Raw genomic sequence first — 20,072 nt, 5'->3', positions numbered from 1 at the left:
TAGAAAAATAAAAATGATTGGGATTAAACCATGAGTCAAAGAATAATGACAATTGCGATTAAATTGCAAGTTAGAAAATAACGACCACCGGGATTGAATTGGGAGTTAAAAATAAAAAATGATCAAGATTAAACAGCGAGTCAAAGAATAATGATGACTGGGATTGAACAGCAAGTTAGAAAAATAAAAATGATTAGGATTAAATTGTGAGTTAAAGAATAATGATAACTGGGATTAAATCACAAGTAAACAAAATAAAGAAATCGAGATTGAACTATAAGTCAAAAAATAATGACGATCGAGATTGAACCACAAGTCAAAGAATAAATGTGACCAAGATTGAGTTGTGAGTCAAAAAATAAAGGATTAAGTACTCCACAAATTGCTAGTCTCAATTTTGAAAATTGTGCTAGAGGTAACATTTCATATTTAGGACCATCATCCTTGTTTTGAAAAAGAAAAACATGATGATTCTTCCTAATGTCTCATAAAGAAACCTTCAATGAAACTTATCATAAAAGATATATGATGCATGCAATGATTGTATTGGATAAAAACAATGTAATTAATGATTTATATCATGCACTTTCATTCATGTTAATTCAACTGTTGAAATTGGTTTGATTCTTTTAGACTTTAAAAGTCGCTCTAGTATTCTCATTTTTCTGAATCTTTTGATTTTCATCCAATTGTTTCTATTTCCTCTTATTTTGGAATCTTCGACTTCTGATGGACCAATTTGACTTTTGGTTCCTCTAAAATCTTCTTAGAATTTTTTCTTTATCTTTTCTTCCTTTTTCTTTCTTCTTGTTTTGATGATGAATTAATTTTTTTTCATTTTTTTGATGCTTTATTGTTATTTTCGTCATCCTTACGATTTTTTTTTGAGTGACGTATTGGTCTATTATAAGCTTTATCAGTCATTATCTTAACTTTAAATGACAAATGCCATGATTTCATGTTCAAGATTGAATTATAAAACTTAGTCGACAATGGGGTATTTTGGTTTAGAAAGATAAAGATAAGTTTTTCGAAACATAAAGAGAAGATAATTCAAAAGCATTTCAAGAATCAAATATCAATTCTCTAAATAATGAACATTTGAATGACCTTGACCTACTCGGACAAGGTCTTTTCCCAAGAACTCGTTATATTTGTGATCTTGCTACGTTTGATCTCATATAACTAATTTTTGCCCCATATTTGCAACTAATGGAAACTTGCCCCCAAAAGTCATCTTCTTTAATTTTGGCATCGATTCGTCTAGTTGTGTGCCATTCTTTAGTTCTTTGAAGGATTTCTCCTAGCTCCACCTTCATTTAAGTAGCCTTTTCAAGTTTTTAGCTTAAACAATCCCCTTTTAGTTCAAATCGTCCTTTTCAAGTAGTGTGAATCATCTTTTTTTTCTTTTTTTTTTTTAAGCAAAATATTTCTTAATAGAGTCTGAATTCATAAGGTTTGGCAATTCATCACTATCCATTTTTGTAATGATTAGATCTTCACCAGAGAATGCCTTTTTTACCATGTATGGACCTTCTTAATTGGGCATTCACTTTCCTATGTTGTCATGTTGATGTGGTAAAAACTTTTTTAAAACCAGTTCACCTTCATGAAAGTATTGGGGTTGTATCTTCTTGTCATGTGGTCACATGATTCTTCTTTGGTACATTTGCTGATGGCTGAGTGCCGAGATCTTTTTTTTATATATAAAATTCAATTGCTCGAAATAGTTTGAAACCCAATATGCTTCATCCAATTTTACCTCTATCAAAACTTTTAGAAAAGAAATTTTCACTTTGATCGGTAATACAGTCTCGATCTCGTACACTAGCGAAAATGAGATGGCCTTTATGGAGGTTCAAATTGATGTTTTATAGGTAAATAGGGCAAAAGGTAACTTTTTATGCTAGTCACTATATGTATCAGTCATTTTTTATATTCTTATTCATAGCTTCTACCTCACCATTCATTTTTGGGTGATATGGTGTTAAATGATGATGCTTTATCTTAAACTGTGCCCATAATTCTTTCATTATTTTATTGTTCAAGTTGTTGACATTATCAAAGATAATCTTTTTTGGGAACCTATATCGATATATTATCTCTCTTTAAAATATGTACACCACTGATCATATAATATTAGCATATGAAGCTATTTTCACCTATTTGTGAAGTAATTAATTATCATAAACATAAAATGATTCCTATTTGAAGCTTTTGGGGTTATAGGTCCAATCACATCTATTCCCCACATAGAGAATGGCCACAATGGTGCCAAGATGTGCAGTGAGACTAGAGAGGAATGAATTTTATTCACATAAATTTGGTATTTATGGCACTTTATGGCATAACTGATGTAATCATTTTCCATTGTAGACCAGTACAAACTCGCTTTCATAATCTGTTTGGCCATCATATGCCCATTGGCATGTGTTCCATAAATTCTCTCATGTGTTCAAGTATTTTTCTTGCTTCAACAGTATATACACACCTCAATAAGATTTGGTCTCAGCTCTTCTTATACAGGATTTGTCCATCAAGCACAAATTCTACTGCTAATCTTTGGATAATCCTCTTATCATTTTCTAAGGCCTGCTCGGGGTAGTTTTGGTGCTTCATATACTGCTGCACAATGTCATAATACCACGATTACTGATTTACTTCCTCTTTTATTTTCAAACAGTGGGTCGGTAAATTTCTAATTTGTACTTTGATGGAATGGATTCCCATACTATCATTTAACTTGAACATTGCTATCAAAGTAGCTAAAGCATCAGTAATTTGATTTTCTTCTCGAAAAACATGTTGAAATTGGTCTCTTTAAACTATTTTATCAAGCTAGTTATGTGTTTTTTGTATAACACTAATTTTAGATCCCTAGTCTATTATTCACCTTTTAATTGATAAATTATCAAGGTTAAATCCTCATATACTTCTAGTGTCTCAATTTTCTTGTCAATGGCCATCTGTAAATCCATGGCACATTCTTCATATTCAGCAACATTGTTGTGCAATTAAAGTCTAACCTTGCAGTACATGGGTACTAATTTTCTTCTAAGGATATTAGCACTGCCCCAATGCCATCCCTTATTATATTGGATGCTTCATAAAAAACCATCTTCCACACTTTTCTTATAAGCTCCTCGTCTTCATCTTGTAAGATCACCATTCAGTCTTCATTTGGAAACTCAAACTTTATATGCTCATAATCTTCTATAGTTCGGTCAATAAGAAAATCAGCTATTGCACTCTTTTTTATGGATTTTTGTGTCAAATATACAATATCATATTCTGAAAACATGACTTGCCATCTCACTATCTTGCCTGATAGAGATAATTTTTTAAAAACGTACCTAAGGGGATCCAATTTCAATATCAATCAAGTCGTATGATAGAACATATACTGCTTGAGTCTACAAGGAGTCCAAGTCAGAGCACAACATATTTTTTCTATTTGAAGGTACTTGGTCTCGTACTCTGTAAACTTTTTACTTAAATAGTAGATAGCATGCCCTTTTTAACCAATTTCATCCTTTTGCCCTAATACACATCCCATTGATTTTTCCTGCACTGTTAGATATAAAATCAATGGTCTTCTTGCAACTAGTGGTACTAACACCAGTGAGCTTATCAAATACTATTTAATCTTTTCAAAGGTATTTTGGCATTCTCCATCCCATTCACCTATATTATTTTTACGAAGCAACCTAAAGATTGGATCGTATTTTGAGGTGAGTTGAGATATGAAGTGAGAAATATAATTCAATTGTCCCAAACAGTTTTTCACTTTCTTCTGCATGCGTAGTGCTGACAACTCTTGAATGGCTCGAATCTTATCAAGATCTACTTCTATATCTCTTTCACTAACTATAAACCCTAGCAATTTTTTAAATTTAACACCAAAAGTGAATTTAGCTGGATTCAACTTAAGCTAGTATTTTTGCAACCTTTCAAAGAGCTTTTGAGATTAACAACATGATCTTCACCTTCCTAAAACTTAGCTATCATATCATCGACATACATTTTTATTTTTTTATGCATCATATCATGAAAAAGAGTGAACATTACTTTTTGATATATGGCACCGACATTCTTTAGCCCAAAAGATGTGACTTTATAGCAAAATATACCCTACATGGTTACAAATGTAGTTTTTTTTTTCATGTTTTGATGAGCCATTTTGATCCGATTATAGCTAGCAAACCCATCCATAAATGAAAAGGTAGAGTGCTTAGTAGTGTTATCCACAAGTGTATCAATATGTAGCAACACAAAATTATCCTTTGGGTTGGCCCTATTTAAATCTCGGTAGTCTATACACATTTTAACTTTTTGATCTTTCTTAGAAATTGAAACTATATTGGCTACCCATTCAAGGTACTTGGCTATTTCTAAAAAACCTATGTCAAATTGCTTCTTTACTTCTTCTTTTATCTTCAGTAACATTTTCTGACTTCATGTGTCTTAACTTTTGCTATACCAGTCGACACTTTGGTTTTAAAGGCAATTTATACTCAACCACATCTGTACTAAGTCTGGGCATAACTTGATGGGACCATGCAAAAACATCCACATATTCTTGTAACAAATTTACCAGTTTCTATTTCTTAATCAATGATAGTGAAGTATCATCCTAACTTCTTTCTTATTCTCACCATCTCACAAGTTCAACAAGTCAGTAGATTCTTGATGGAGTTCTATAATTTTTTCCTCTTGCTCTATCCATTTCAATAAATCATGAGGTAAATCATAATCTTCTGAATCAAAATCATTATCAAGCTCGCTAATGTGAATCAAATTTTCAAATCAAACTTGGCGTTATTGCCTTAGTTATCCATTATGTTCATTATTAAAATACCTAAAAAAAAGGTCTAATCATAAAGAAATATATATTGATTTTGGAAAAGACAAGGAGAATAGCTATGAAAAAGAAAAAAAATGGAGAACATGGTATATGTGAAATGCATCACATTTATCATTTTATTAGTATAATGAAAGTAAGCCTATACATTTAACGTTCGCATGCTTTTGGGTAAAAGTAATTGGAATTCTTAAGTTTGAATGGTTCAAGGAAAACGAAAATGGTGCATCATTCTTGGATTTTCTAACCTAGGAAAAGAAAAAACAACATCTTTTCATCATGCACATCTTTCTCATTTGCCTTAATATAATCTTGAGAAAAAGTTTCCTCTAATCCCATTGTTGACTCACCTTTTTCAACTTTTGACGATCCAGGATGGACATATTCGCTAGTATGGAATATCTTGTACAAATAGAGGAACACCATCCTTCCATCAACTGATTCATACCCTTTATGGTGTGCCATTTCCTTTTCTTTCTTTTCTTGTATCATATTGCTTTTATCAACTGCAGTAAGTTTATAACCCAAACCCCATCTCTCTTTATTCTTAGTTATGCTCAATGCCTTCTTGATTTCTTGTAAAAAAACTTTTCAAAAATTATCCCGCTTGCCAATTTTTGCCAATAGTTTGCTTGATCATGATACCCATAGTTTTTGATTATCGAGAGATCAATATCTTTGACCTTTCTTTGACATAAGCAACATTTGCTACTTTGAAAGCCCTAAAGAAGCATTCAATCGCCTCTTTTGTAGCTTTAACATAAGGAGTGGTCAAAATTTTGGTTACTAACAAATCTTTTTCACCATTTAAGCAAACTTATTTCTCTTCAACAATGAATTTCACTTTGTGGTGTAAAAATAAAGGTACAACTCTAATGATATGAATCTAAGGTCTTTCAAGTAAACAACTATATGTAGGTGTTATATTCATCACCTGAAATGGGATATTGAAAGTACATGGGCCAATCTGTAATGAAATCTTTATATTGCCAATCACTTCTTTTCTTGCTCTGTCAAAAGCTCTTACAATCATGTGACTGTTTCTTATGTGAGACGAGTTTAGTGGTAGTTTTGATAATATCATCAAAAGTATGACATTAATAGATGATCTATTATCAATCAATACTTTAACCATTGTATGGGTTTTGCACTTAACAGTTATGTGTAGGGCCTTAACACTACCTCGCCCCTCTAGAGATATTTCATCATCATTAAAAGTAAAAAAGTTCAAGGTTATAATATTCTCAACCATGTGATCTACTTTCTCCACAGAAATATTATGTTCGACATAAGCTTAGTTAAGCACTTTTAACAAAGCATTCCTGTGCGGTTCAAAATGCAACAGTAGTGATAATAAAAAAATACGACCTAGTAGTTTGTTTAGCTGGTTGACCACACTATAATCACTATGCGTAATGACTTTTAAGAATTCATGGGCTTTTTTTTCTAATACTGATTTGCTGATTTGCATTTTTAGGCTTACCACTGGCTAAGAACCTTGACTTTCCCCTATGTTTTCTTCTCTTATTATACCATTATCTTTTTTTACTTTCTCTAACATCTCGAAAGTGTAACATTAGCCACTTCAAGTCATTCTTCCTATGCTTGTTATGTTTATAGTATTCCACATACCTGGATCATTTGAGGTCATATTAAGTCCTTACATCATAACATCATAGTCATATTTCTATGGACCACTTTATCAGTCTAGTAAGAGAATGGACTAGGGACATAAATAATCATTGGCATCATAGGAAAGGAATTAGCTTTCTCAATTGTGAGCTCTAGTTTTTCATCATACCATGCCATGAGAGGTTTAGGGATAAAAGACTTGCCAAAATGCTTATCACCCACCATATTCACACTGCTCTCATCATATCATCATAAAACTCAATGATGTCTACATCCATCAAGCTCTATAATATTCGTCTAAAGGTTTTACAACCTTAGATTAAATTTTTAACCATTCTTTCATAGTACTTACAAAACTAGTCGGGGTCTTTATAACTTTCACTTTTATCTAAATATAGCGATTGAATCATGCTTGTTTCATACAAATAGTCATACACCTGTTCGAAAGGGTCCTTATTTTCTCCATGTATCCTTTTGATCCTCACATTTTTTCCATTACCCATCATATTAATCTTTCTTTTGGTGTGATTTGGCAAACGGTTCCATTGACATTTAGCTTGAATTTGGTGTCAAAAGTTAAGAGCCTATCATTTATCAGACTTTGCACCTTATGTTTAAGTACCATGCAATTTTTTATAGAATGTCCTGTAACACCATAATGATAATCGCACTTAGCATTGAGGTCATACCAACTTAGGTAAAGTGCTTTTAATGTATTACGCGAGCACAAGCAATAAGGTGACCTTTCAACAACTGAGGCTACAAATCGATGTAAGACATGAGAATTGGGTCAAAATGAGGTCTTTCTCGATTGTTGTTATTTTGTGGGTTTCTTTGGTTATTATTTTGGTAGGTTAGTTGGGTTAATGGTCAAATTAAAGGTATGAAGATGTAATTGAGTGGCTAAGGATTAAGGTTTAGCCTGTGTGATGGTTGTTAAGGTGCTTGGTAATAATATGGTTGTTAAAAGTTTTGGTTGGTAGCAAGGTAATAATGAAGGTATGGTGGGTTTGGATTATATTGAACAAAAGGACGATGTGAAAAATTTTTGTAAGTGATTGCATGTGCTTTATGTTTTTTTTTTTTAATTTGCTACCTTCTTTTTAGGCCCTTCAATTTTGCCACTTTTAATGACGTTCTCTATCATTTCTCCTAAAATTACCATATCAGAGAAGTTTTTCGTTACATTTCCCACCAACTTGTCATAGTATGGGGCTTTCAATATGTTGACAAATACCATAGTTATCTTTTTCTCAGTTAGTGGTAGTTGGACCTGGGCCACTATATCTCTCCATCGATACATATATTTCTTAAAGGTTTTCATTGATTTTTTTTCCATATTTTGTAATGATAACCTATTAGGGGCTGTATCAAGAACATGCTTATATTGGGTAATGAAAGTTTTAGCCAAGTCTTTTTATAAACATTTCAGCTTCGATCTAGCTACACGTACCATTTTACTATCAATCCAATTAAATGTCTTGGAAACAGTGTATCAAGAGTTTATCATTCTAGGTATGACCCATCATTTTTTGACAAAACATGGTAAGGTAAGTAGAAGAACATTTTGTTTTGTCATATTTCTTAAAATCTAAGGTTTTAAATTTTGTCAGGATAACTACGTTAGGTACTAAGTTGAGCACATTAGCATTAATAATCTTATAGATATTATTATCTTCCACTGCTTTGAGCATCTCTTCAAGTTGATCATACATGTTTCATATTTTTGAGTTCATAACGGGCTCTGACATTTCATAGGACTTTTCTTGTTCAACTAGGTTATCAAGATTTGGTACCATGGTAGGGTTAACTGGGATAGATCCTAAATTAGTATTTAAGTAGATTTTTTATTGACTAGCAGAATGATTGATATTAGGGTATGGTTGCACATTTGGTGGCCATACGTGTATGCGACGAGGAGCTTGACTTATTTTTTATTTGGCTTAAAAGTTACTTTTGGGGAAAAGAAAAGATATCATTTTGGCCGTTCTCCATTCATTTTGATCCTATTAAAAAGCTTGTCATCAAGGAATGGCAGAAGGAATGAACAAAAGATCAATGGATGTCAATATTTTTAGAGCTTACCAATGAAGATGTAACATAGAGGGCACCATAGATGCTTTCGATGTCTATCTTGTATAGTTATAGAGACAAGTCATGGGTACCCTTATTAGAAATATAGGGGTAGTAAGTTATGCACATCTTATGGTTCAAAAATAATATGACTCACGATAGTTTATCCCTATGACCCATGGACTTAGTTCGCTTGAATTTGATTATGGGGCATTTGTTATATGAAAAAGGTCGGTGAAGTCATCAAGGCATAGAAGCAGGTTATTCGAATGAGCCTGGCTATACAGATAATATTGCAAAAGGTTACCTTGCACAGAAAATGAAAGTGTTAATGAAGTTAGGCCTTTATCGATTGATTTTTCAGATAAGTTACCCACTCTTATTTTAGGGCTGGTATTATTGACTTTTGAGATCACCTAACTAGAGTTCGAGATTGAAAAAAAAAAGTTAGAGAAAGAGAAAATGGCAATAATGGATTAAGTTAACCAATTAAGCTATGATTTGATGATAAAAGATGACATAGTATAGAAGTTAACCAAGGAATGAAAGGTATTGAAAAAAGATTTGCAAGACCTTCATCAAGAAAACAAGATATTGAGGTTAGACATTAGACCTTCAAGGGGCTCTAAGAAAGATATGAGAGAACTAAGAGAGATGATGGAGTATTGAAAGAATATAGCTTGAGCAAATAAAGAAGTGATCTCTACACTCACCAAAGAACAGCACACATGGAAAGAAAAGTTTTTGAGAGCTTTTGAAAAGGTAGCCAAGTGCTAAAAAAAAAATGAAAAGCTAAAAGTTGAACTAAAGAAGAAACATAATCAAAACTTTGATTTGTGAAATGAGAAAAAAGCTTTGGAGCAAAAATGAATAAGCTTAGAGCTTTGTTGACCAACAATCAAAACCACATAGACAAGATTTTGACTAAATGGCAAGAGAGAAAGGATTATTTTGCCCGTACTTGTAACATAAAAATGGATACTTGAGCAATGTGGAGAATAGAAAGCTTAGTGAGACAGCAATACATAGAACATTTGACCACTCAAATTTACAAGGTTGTCTGAAAAGCAGGCAACATAGTTGAAAAAATAAAAGCACTGGAACGAGAGATTGTACCAACCCAAGGCCACAGTCAAAGATTATTAAACTTTTTATGTAAAGCTAGGGAGCAATATGCTCAAATAAAATGTTTTTATGGTTTTAATACAAGGATGATCGGATGATGTATAAAGATTTCCATGGTTAATGAAAGTTTCTTTTTATTTTGATTGATCCAAAACAATATCCCAATTTCCATTACATTCATTCCATACATGTATTTTAATAAAGGCAAATACTAACAACAATAGTAATGATATTGTACCATGTGATCTAATTCATGGTTAATAAACTAAGGTTTAAGGATAATAAAGCCAAAGAACCCAAGTCAATCAATCTTGCATAGATATAATACTAGTTCTCAAGTTTGAGTTATGGAAGGAGGAACATAGCCAAATTTGAGAGAGTAGAAAGGGCACAAAAGAAAATAAGAGAAAGAATGATGGAGATACAGTAAAGTATTGAAGCATAAATAGCTGAATTAAGATAGTTATTATCTAGTTCATTGAAAGGTAAAGGAATCGTTAATGCATCAAAGCCAGAGAAAGAAGTTAATATAGAGGAGCCATTATACCCTTAGGGATTCACTCTGCCTCAATCTCAGCTTTCCTGCTAACGTGCATTATAATAATTGTATTGTATTTCTCTTAAATAATATCAAACCAATTGGATAAATTGATGGGAACGATTAAAAGGGATACCCAAAATTTTCATCATTCAATCTCCGGTCTGATTTAAAAGCATTGTACTTATGGACTGAACTAGATATTTGGCCCCAATATTTTATCTTAAAAGGAAATTCCCTTCCTTTATTTGATAATTAAGTTAGATAAAAGCACAGTACAATTAACAACAAAAGTGGACTGGAGAGGCCAGGGCCACACATAGTGGCTAGAGTGGTTACACAAATGCACTTTATTTCATTTTTTTTATCGGATGATGGCCAATCCACCAAACCAGACATTAATTATTTGCCAAGATATCCAGCATCCACCACCAAGTCATGTCCGCTGACAAGCTCGGAATCCTGGGATGCTAGAAACAATACAGCATCAGCTACATGCTTCTCTTTGAGAACCACCCCTTTCAACTTAGCTTGCGACTCAAAAAGCTTCTCAGCTTCCTGTGCTTCCATTCCCAGCACGGAGCACGCTAATGGGGTTGCCACCACATGTGGCGCCACGCTGTTTACCCTAATCCCGTGAACTCCAAGCTGGTTGCTCGCTGACCTTACCAATCCCAACACCGCATGCTTTGACATGAAGTAATCAGTATCTTCATCGCCACCAATGCTGGCAGCGATACTAGCCGTGCAGACGATACTCCCTCTTACACGCTTCTCAACCATGGTACGAGCCGCGTGTTTAACACACGCAGCCATGCCACGGACGTTGACCTCGAATACGTGGTCAAAAGCTGCGAGGTCTAGATCAAGAACGGTTTGATTGGAGGTGCATTTCTTGGAACGAATTATCCCAGCGTTGCTAAACATGATGTCAAGCTGCCCATAATTTTGGACCGTCCATTCCACCATAGCTTCGACTTGCTCTTCATCAGAAACATCACAGTGAATGTAGCTGCACTTTTGGGAACCAATTGATGCGGCTACTTGCCGGCCTAGTTCATCTTGGATGTCAGCAATCACCACAATACGGGCACCCTGATCAGCAAAAAGACAGGCGGTGGCTTTGCCGATACCGCTTGCTCCACCAGTGATGATGGCTACTTTGCCTTCTAGCTTGTTATTAGACATTATGGGGATTAATCTTTGGTTTGCAACACAATGGCAAGCAAAGAAGCGGTGAGCACCAACATATATAAAGGCATAGAGCCCAAAAGATATTCCGATGACATTTTTCTTTTTTCTTTTTTAATAGAGAATAATAACAAAATGAGAAAAATGATATGGAAGCTAGGAACGTGACCTGAAAGATGCCAAACAATTAAAAAAAGAAAAAAGAGAAAGATCAGATACAGATACTGTTGAATTTATAGTTTGGAAACAAAATGTTTTCAGGGTTGGAAAACATAGAAATTTATTATTTTTATATTATTTAAATTATTATTTTTAAATTTAAAATTATTACAATTAAAATTTTAATTATTAAAATTAAAAATCTAACACTTTATTAACAAATTAAATAAAAAATTTAAATTATATATTTAAATAAATTTTAAACATTTAATTTATATCTAAATAAATTTTTATGATACAAATAAAATATTAAATTTTTTTTATTTATTAATCAGAAAGGAATCTCTAAAAGTACAATCCCATCGATAATTTCAGGACACTCAACCAATGCCTAGACACTTGGGCATCTAGACTATTAGCCGCTACGTTTCCACTTTTCCTTGCATGGGTGACAATGCATGTGCGAAAATCTGCCTATCATGGGAGAGAAATCCTCGTCAGTGGCGTTCAGTTATCTGAATAAATATTATTTCATTAGAAAATTTTAACGTACCTAGATTGTTTTTGATTCAAAGCTGTAGTTGGAATTTTGATGGGACTTTCAATCAGTCAACTGGACATCAATAGAATAGATTTTTTGAGTAAGATTATTAATTAAACAATGTATATTTCAAAGCTATTACGTTTAAATAATGTATCGTGATAGAAAATTGTATTTCATAATGAGAATATAACAGGAATAGTAAGTATATGTAGCTAAAAACAAACAAACATTAGTACCTAAAACCAAAATTTTCAAAAATTTCTTGATATTTTTGTTTGTGCTTCTGTTGATTTGAAGGCTTTATTTTCAAAGTCCAGCATAAACATTTTAAACAACAATAAAGAAATTCAGAATCCATGTCTTAGACAAATAACTGACATGTTTTATTTTTAAACTTTAAAGACAATAAATGAGTATAAAAAACAATAATTCAATCATCAAACTAAAACAGTAAAATATGGTGTAGGTATTTTAATAGAACTGTGAAATTGTGAGTGTTCTAAGGTTTTTACCTTTGTTTGAATGCCTACTGAACACGATTGCTTCGAAGCAATTACAGAGAAAGCAACTTCCAATCTTCTCGAAATTGAAAATTTTAAAAGGGTTGTTTCCGAACGTACCAATTTATCATAATAATTTTTCGATCGGAGGGACTTGATAGCTATATTTGATGAAAATTTTCAGAATCATCACTAATTTTTTTTTTGATGTGATTGACTACTCAAAATATAATCTTTTAATAAAATTTTTTAAATTAATTAAGACTTACTAAAAGAAGTTTAGGTTTACGAAATTAGAGTTGGGTCTAGAGGTATGATTATGCGTGAGAAAAATATTAGCATTTTCACGTCGCCCGTTCAAAGAACGGTACCAATTAAACATGTATAATACTTTAATTTTGATGATGCGATCTTTTTATATTTAAATTTAATTTTCTAAAATTTATTTATGAAAAACATTTCTTTGTTGTGAAATTAATATTATTATTATTTCATATTATATAAATTCTTCACTGCTTTGGCGAAATTATAAAAAATCTTTATTTAAAAAAATTTCGAGAAAATTAACCATTTACAAAATTCTCGAAATTTTGTCATAAGATATATATATTTTTTATAAAATGACTTTAGGAACATCTCGACTCTTTAGTGAGTTTTCAAATTTTATTAAATAAAATTTAAGATTATCTTGATTTTTTGACAAAATCTTAAAAATTTTGAACAAATTTTAGGATCAACTCAACTTTTGATGAGATCCTAAATAAAAATAATGTTTTATGACAATTAAAGGATTTAATTAATTAATTAATTTTTATTCTGATTATTTTTTTGTTATTACTAATTTTTTATTATTTAAAAAATTTTAGGTTATCCTGATTCATCGACGAAATCTAAAAATATTAATCTTTTATTTGTATTAAAAAAATCAAACTCTTTCAATTTTCTTTAAAAAATTACATTTTTTATAAAGATTTATTCAAAATATCAATTATCATTATTTCATTTTTATTTTTTATTATTTTTTTATATTGTTTAAATAAACCTTTGTTCTAGTAAAAATAATTTTGGATTATTCCAACTTTATAGTGAAATCCAAAAAATTATTTTTACTTGCAATAATTAAAGAAAACCAAATTCTTTTAGCTTTCTCTAAAAATTACATTTAAAAGATTCATTCAAATAATTTATCATTATTTTATTTTGTTTATCTTTTTTATTAAATTTTATTTTTTAGCAAAAATAATTTTTTAAATTATTCCAACACTTTGGTGAAACTTAAATAACATTTTTACTTGCAATAAAATTTTATTTTCTTTAAATAGTTATTATTATTATTAATTTTTTTTTGCATACTATATCTTTTAGGTCCATATTTTATTTTAGTTCTATTTTTTCTTTTTATTTATTTATTTCTAAAAGAATTATTACTAGTAATAATATAAAATAACAATAATAATAACAATAATATCATAAAAAAAATAAAAACAAATATAAAAAATAACATAAAAATCAACACCAAAATAAATAAAATCAAAATCAAAATAGAAAAAAAAAAAAAAAAAAAGGGAAAACCTACCAAATGATTTGGGTCGAAGCGTGCGTTGACGCATGGATCCTACGTGGGTTGGACGCAAGTTAGACACTCAAAACAACGTTATTTTGGAATGCTTATAAAAGGTTTTTTTTATTTTTTTTTATTTTTTCACCTATCTCTTTACCCTAGAGCCTCTCTCTCTAAAAAATACAACCCCTTCGTTGGCCACCATGGCCACCCAGATTCTAGTTGCTCATTGTCGCACATCGGTGGTCGAAATCTTTAGCGGTGTCAAAAAATTTAAAGTTTTCTAGATTCTGATGATATTCTTAGAATTCGATTGCCGAAAATTTTAAAATTTTTCAGAATTCGGTAACTCAAAAAAATTTCCAAAAATTCTCAAAAAATCTCAAATTGATCCCTTTTGTTTTCTAAACACTCCTTAAAAACCAAATTTTTCAAAAAAAAAAAACTTAAAACCTCATAAATCAAAAATTTCATTCTTGGGGGTTTTTTTTTGTGTTTGCTACTGGTTCCTCTTTAAAAAGACTGAGGTGGTTTTTTTTATGGCTCTTGTGTTTTTTTTTTTTTTTTTTTGTAAAACCCTTGGGCTTCCTCGTTTTTCTTTATGTTTTTTTTCCATTCTACTTGCAAGAATTGGTTCCATTTATAGAGCCTTTGGAATTCAAATATCAGATCTCTTAAGATCCTTTGTGAAAAATTTTGGCAACTTGTTTGGTGACTTTTGATCATCGGATTTCAAGCTGCCAAGTTAGACAGTGTCAGAGAAAAAAAAGGCCACTCTGGCAACTTGATTTCAATTGCCAGAGTTGAAACCAAATCTTTTTTTTTTTACTTTTTTCTTTTTTTCGTAAAGAAGTAGAATAATAATAATAATAATATAAAAAATTTATATTTAAGTTAAAATAGAATCAGACAAAATTAGTGCCTACAACTGCCTCTTTTTACTTATTTATAAGAATCAGGAATAAAGTAAAAATAAAAAGATACCAATTTTATTCGGATAAACACATACAAAAGACAAAATATTGAACATAAAATTTTTTTTTGAAAAAAAATTTGAAAGGCTTCTTTAAACAGAGGTTATGAAAATTTTTTAAAATTAAAAAAGGCTCATTTAACCAAAGGCAACAAAATTTTAAATTCAAAAGGCTTCTCTAACCAAGGACAACAAAACTTTAAATTCAGAAGACTCTTTTAACTAGAGGCAATGAACTTTAAATTCAAAAGGCTCTTTTAGATCACAAAACTTTAGATTCAAAAGGCTTCTCTGACTAGAGGTAACGAACTTTAAATTCAAAAGACTCCTCTAACTAGAGGCAACAAATTTTGAATATTAAAAGGCTTTTCTAACTAGAGACAATGAAAGTTTAAATGTTAAAAGGCTTCTCTGACCAGAGGCAATGAACTTTAAATTCAAAAAGCCCATCAACTAGAGGCAACAAGACTTTAAATGTTAAAAAGATTCCTCTAACCAGAAACAATGAACTTTAAATTCAAAAGACTCCTCTAACCAGAGGCAGTGAAACTTTAAATGCTAAAAGGCTTCTCTAATAAGAGGCAACGAAACTTTAAATGTTAAAAGGTTCATTTGACCAGAGGCAATGAACTTTAAATTCAAAAGGCTCATCTAAACAGAAATAAAGAAACTTTAAATTCAAAAGGCTTCTCTAACCAAAGGCAATGAACTTTAAATGGCTTCCCTAACCAGAGACAACAAAAATTTAAATTAAAAATCTAAGAAGACTTATAGATTTGCCCTTTGGTCTTATAAATCATGCCTAATTTTGATAAAATCCTCTGAGCAGAGGCTCTTAAAATTAAAAAACTCTTTTAACCAAAAACAATAAAACTTTAAATTAAAAAAAATGCTCATTTGACTAGAGGCAATGAAACTTTAAATTCAAAAGGCTCATCTAACCAGAGGCAATGGAATTTTAAATGTTAAAAAGCTCCTGTAACTAGAGACAATAAAACTTTAAATGTTAAAAGGCTCCTCTGACCAGAGGGAATGAAACTTTAAATGGCTCTTTTGACCAAAGGCAATGAAACTTTAAACTAAAAACTTTGATAGGTAATGGTATTTGAAAGATTTCTCTAAACAGAGGGTTCACATTTTTTTTTTCTTTTAACTTTTTCTCTTATTAGTCTTGGATTGTCTTAGACTTATATATCTGTTATATCACGTGCGTACATGAATGACATTTTCATATTTTTGCGATGTCATGTAATGAATGATGATCATGAGGCAAATGCACTTATAATACAAATGAAAAGACCATTTTATTTCTTTGTTTTTTTTGTCATTTTCTTTTAATCCTCAAAATTTTTCAATGTTTATGTCATTTCTTCTTCTCTTGATTTTCATGCATTTCAGCAACTGATTAAGTGCAGATAAAAAAATTTCTTTTCACATTTCCCACATTCAATGTCTATCACTTTTATGACTTATAAGCTTCCCTTCTCATTGACCTTTGTTCCTTTCTATTTTGCTTATCATTGTAAATCTCCTTTAAAATAATGTGTGTGCTTTTCATGGTCATTGTTGTTTCTTCATCATCTTTTGAATTTCATGAAAATTATAACACATTACACATTTTTTTAATAAGAGAGATAAAGGATGGATAAACAAAAAGGTATTTTATTTTAATAAAAGGGAGAAGTGTTTCATGCATTATCTAAAAAAAATAACAAAGTAAACAAGTAATCACATAATGAATAATTAGACCATCATAAACTAATTCATCATGGATTCTTTTTTGAAAACTCTTAATTAGTGCCTTTGACTTTTTGAAAATGTAGCTGACCAAGCCAGCCTAAAACCAATGAGATCTTCTGGCACATATTGAGAATTAGCCCACTCTATTCAATACTTTTGTTTTATCTAAATTACCTTTTCTGGTTTTCAACTCAGATATCTTTTTAGTTCATTTTACTTTTTCATTTTTTTTAAGTATAACATTTTTTTACTGCATTAACATTGACTGGATTTGGCAGATCATCTCCATCCATTCTTACCAAGATTAGTGCCTCAACAAAAAAGGTTTTTTTCACCACATATGGGCCTTCCTAATTAAGAATCTATTTTTCTCGAAGATTCTGTTAGTTAGGAAAAATGTTTTTCAATACTAATTCTCCTTATTGAAATTATCATGGATGATCTTTTTTGTCATGAGTTCGCAACATTCTTCTTTGATACTGTTGACCTGGCAAAGTACAACTAATCTTTTTTCTTCAATAAAATTCAACTGTTCATATTGATCGCGAATCCACTTAGCTTTTTCCAAGTTAACTTTCATGAGAATGCATAAGGAAAGAATTTTAACTTCAATGGGCAACATTGCCTCTATCCCATATACTAGTGAAAATGATGTAGCTCTTGTAGATGTATGAATCAAAGTTCGACAAGCATGTAATGCAAATGATAGCTTTTCATACCAATATTTATATACATGTATCATCTTTTCAACAATTCTCTTTATGTTCTTATTAACCTCTTCAATTGCCTCATTCATTGTCAAACAATAAGGTGCTAATTTATAGTGTTTGATTTTGAATTGAGCATAAACCTTAGTCATCATTTTATTGTTCAAATTAAGAGCATTATTTGAAATGATCATTTCTGAAAGGCCATATTAACTTATAATCTCTTTTTTTATGAACTTGCAAACCACCATTCTTGTTTCCTTAGTGTATGAAGCCACTTTTACCCATTTTGTAAAGTAGTCAACTACCACTAAGATGAATGGTATCCATTTGAAGCTTTTGGTGTAATGGGCCCAATCACATCCATTCTCTACATAGGGAAAGGTCAAAGTATTGATATAACATGCAAAGACGTTAGAAGAACTTGCATCTTGTTTGTATAAATTTGACATTTATGGTATTTTTTAGCATAGTCAATGTAATCTTTTTTAATTGTCAACCAATAGTATGCTGCTCTCATGATCTGTTTAGTCATCATATGGCTATTTGCATGAGTTCCACAAACACCTTCGTAGATTTCTTTTAGTAACTTTTTGGCATCAGTAGCATTCACACATCTCAATAATATTTGGTCTCGACTTCTTTTATATAAAATTTTTTCATCCAAAAAAAAGCCCATTGCCAATCTTTTCAAAGTTCTCTTATCATTCTGTAATACATACTTTGGGTATTGCTGATACTTAACATATTGTAATATATCAAAATACCATGGTTTTCCATCAACTTTTTCCTCAACATTTGAATAGTGAGCTGGTTTCTCTCATAAATTCAACTTGATGGGTTGGATTTTAACATTTTCAATTAACTTGAACATTGTTGCCAATGTAACCAAAGCATCCACCATCTAATTCTCTTATCGAGGTAAATGATGAAACCAAAATTTTTAAATTTTTTAATCAATTTTGATATGTACTTTTAGTATAGAACCAACTTTGAATCTCTGATTTCCTATTCTCCTCGTAATTGGTATATGACCAAGGCAAAGTCTCCATAAACTTTCAATGTATGAGCTTTTATTTCAATAACAGCTTGAAGATCTATAACATGTACTTTATATTTTACCATATTATTGGTGCAATTAAAGTTTAATTTTACAGTGATTGGGTAGTAATTTTCTTTTGGAGATATCAAAACTACTCCTATACCATACCTCAAAGCGTTCGATGTATATTAAAATACATTTTTCATATATCTTTATTATGCTCTTCTTTATCTATATGCAATATAGACATTAAGTCTTCATTTGAAAAATTAAATGTCATAGGCACATAATCTTCATGAGTGTGTTTTATAAGAAATTTAGTGATAACACTTCTTTTGATTGGCTTTTGGGAGATATACACAATATCATATTAAAAAAGTAGCACTTGCTATCTTATTATTCTTCTCAACAATGAAGGCTTTTCAAAGATGTACTTGATTGGATCTAGTTTCGAAATAAGCCAAATGGTATGATATAACATGTACTGTTTAAGCCGACGAGTTGTTCAAGCTAGTGCACAACACATTTTTTTCAATGGTGAATACTTGAACTCATAATCAGTGAACTTTTTGCTCAGGTAGTAAATGGCTTATTCTTTCTTTTCTGTTTCATCATGTTATCCTATAACACATTTCATTGATTTTTCATGCACCGTTAAATACAAGATGAGAGGCCTTCCAAGGATAGATGGCATTAATATTGGTGGGTTTGATAAGTATTCTTTAACTTTTTCAAATGTCATTTGATAAACATTATCCCATTCTCTTGACTCATGTTTTTGAAGAATTTTGAATATGATATCACATTTGGCTATAAGTTGGGAAATAAAATGAGCAATATAATTCAATCTCCTTAAAAATTCTCTTACTTCTTCTTACGTATGTGAAAGTGGTAGCTCTTGGATGGTGTGTATCTTATCTAGATCCACATCAATTTCTCTTTTACTAATGATAAATCCTAATAATTTTTTTAAGGTTGCACTAAACGTGCATTTAGCTAGATTGAGCTTGAGCTAAAACGCTCTTAATCTCTTAAATAACTTTTTGATATTAGCTTTATGATTTTTTTTTTCGTGGGGCAATCATGTTGTCTATATAGACTTCTATTTTTTTATGCACTATATCATGGAATAGAGTCACCATAGCTTTTTGATAAGTTACCTCGATATTTTTCAAATCAAAGAGCATGACTTTATAGCGAAACGTTTCTCATAATGTCACAAAAGTAGTCTTTTTCATATCTTTTTATGCCATTTTAACTTGATTGTAGCTTGAAAACTCATCCATGAATGAAAATAGAGTGCCTAATGATATTATCCTCTAAAATATCAAATATGGGGTAATGGAAAATTATTTTTTGGACTTGCTTTGTTCAGATCTCGATAATCAACACACATTCTCACTTTACTGGGACTATATTTGCTACA

The 20,072-nt window shown here is 31.0% G+C and overlaps 1 pseudogene across 1 annotated transcript; it reads right to left on the bottom strand.

The window, feature by feature from the left end:
• Positions 1–10,445: 10,445 nt before the first annotated feature.
• LOC149514111 ((+)-cis,trans-nepetalactol synthase NEPS2 pseudogene) lies at positions 10,446–11,579 on the bottom strand (annotated as a pseudogene). Its single transcript, XR_016328983.1, has one exon. The product of XR_016328983.1 is annotated as a (+)-cis,trans-nepetalactol synthase NEPS2 pseudogene (transcript).
• Positions 11,580–20,072: the final 8,493 nt, after the last annotated feature.

The sequence above is a fragment of the Durio zibethinus genome, chromosome 17, assembly GCF_047325235.1.
Source record: "Durio zibethinus cultivar Kanyao isolate XHJ-2024 chromosome 17, ASM4732523v1, whole genome shotgun sequence".
NCBI classification, from domain to species: domain Eukaryota; kingdom Viridiplantae; phylum Streptophyta; class Magnoliopsida; order Malvales; family Malvaceae; genus Durio; species Durio zibethinus.
This window is presented reverse-complemented; position numbering and strand designations above follow the sequence as displayed.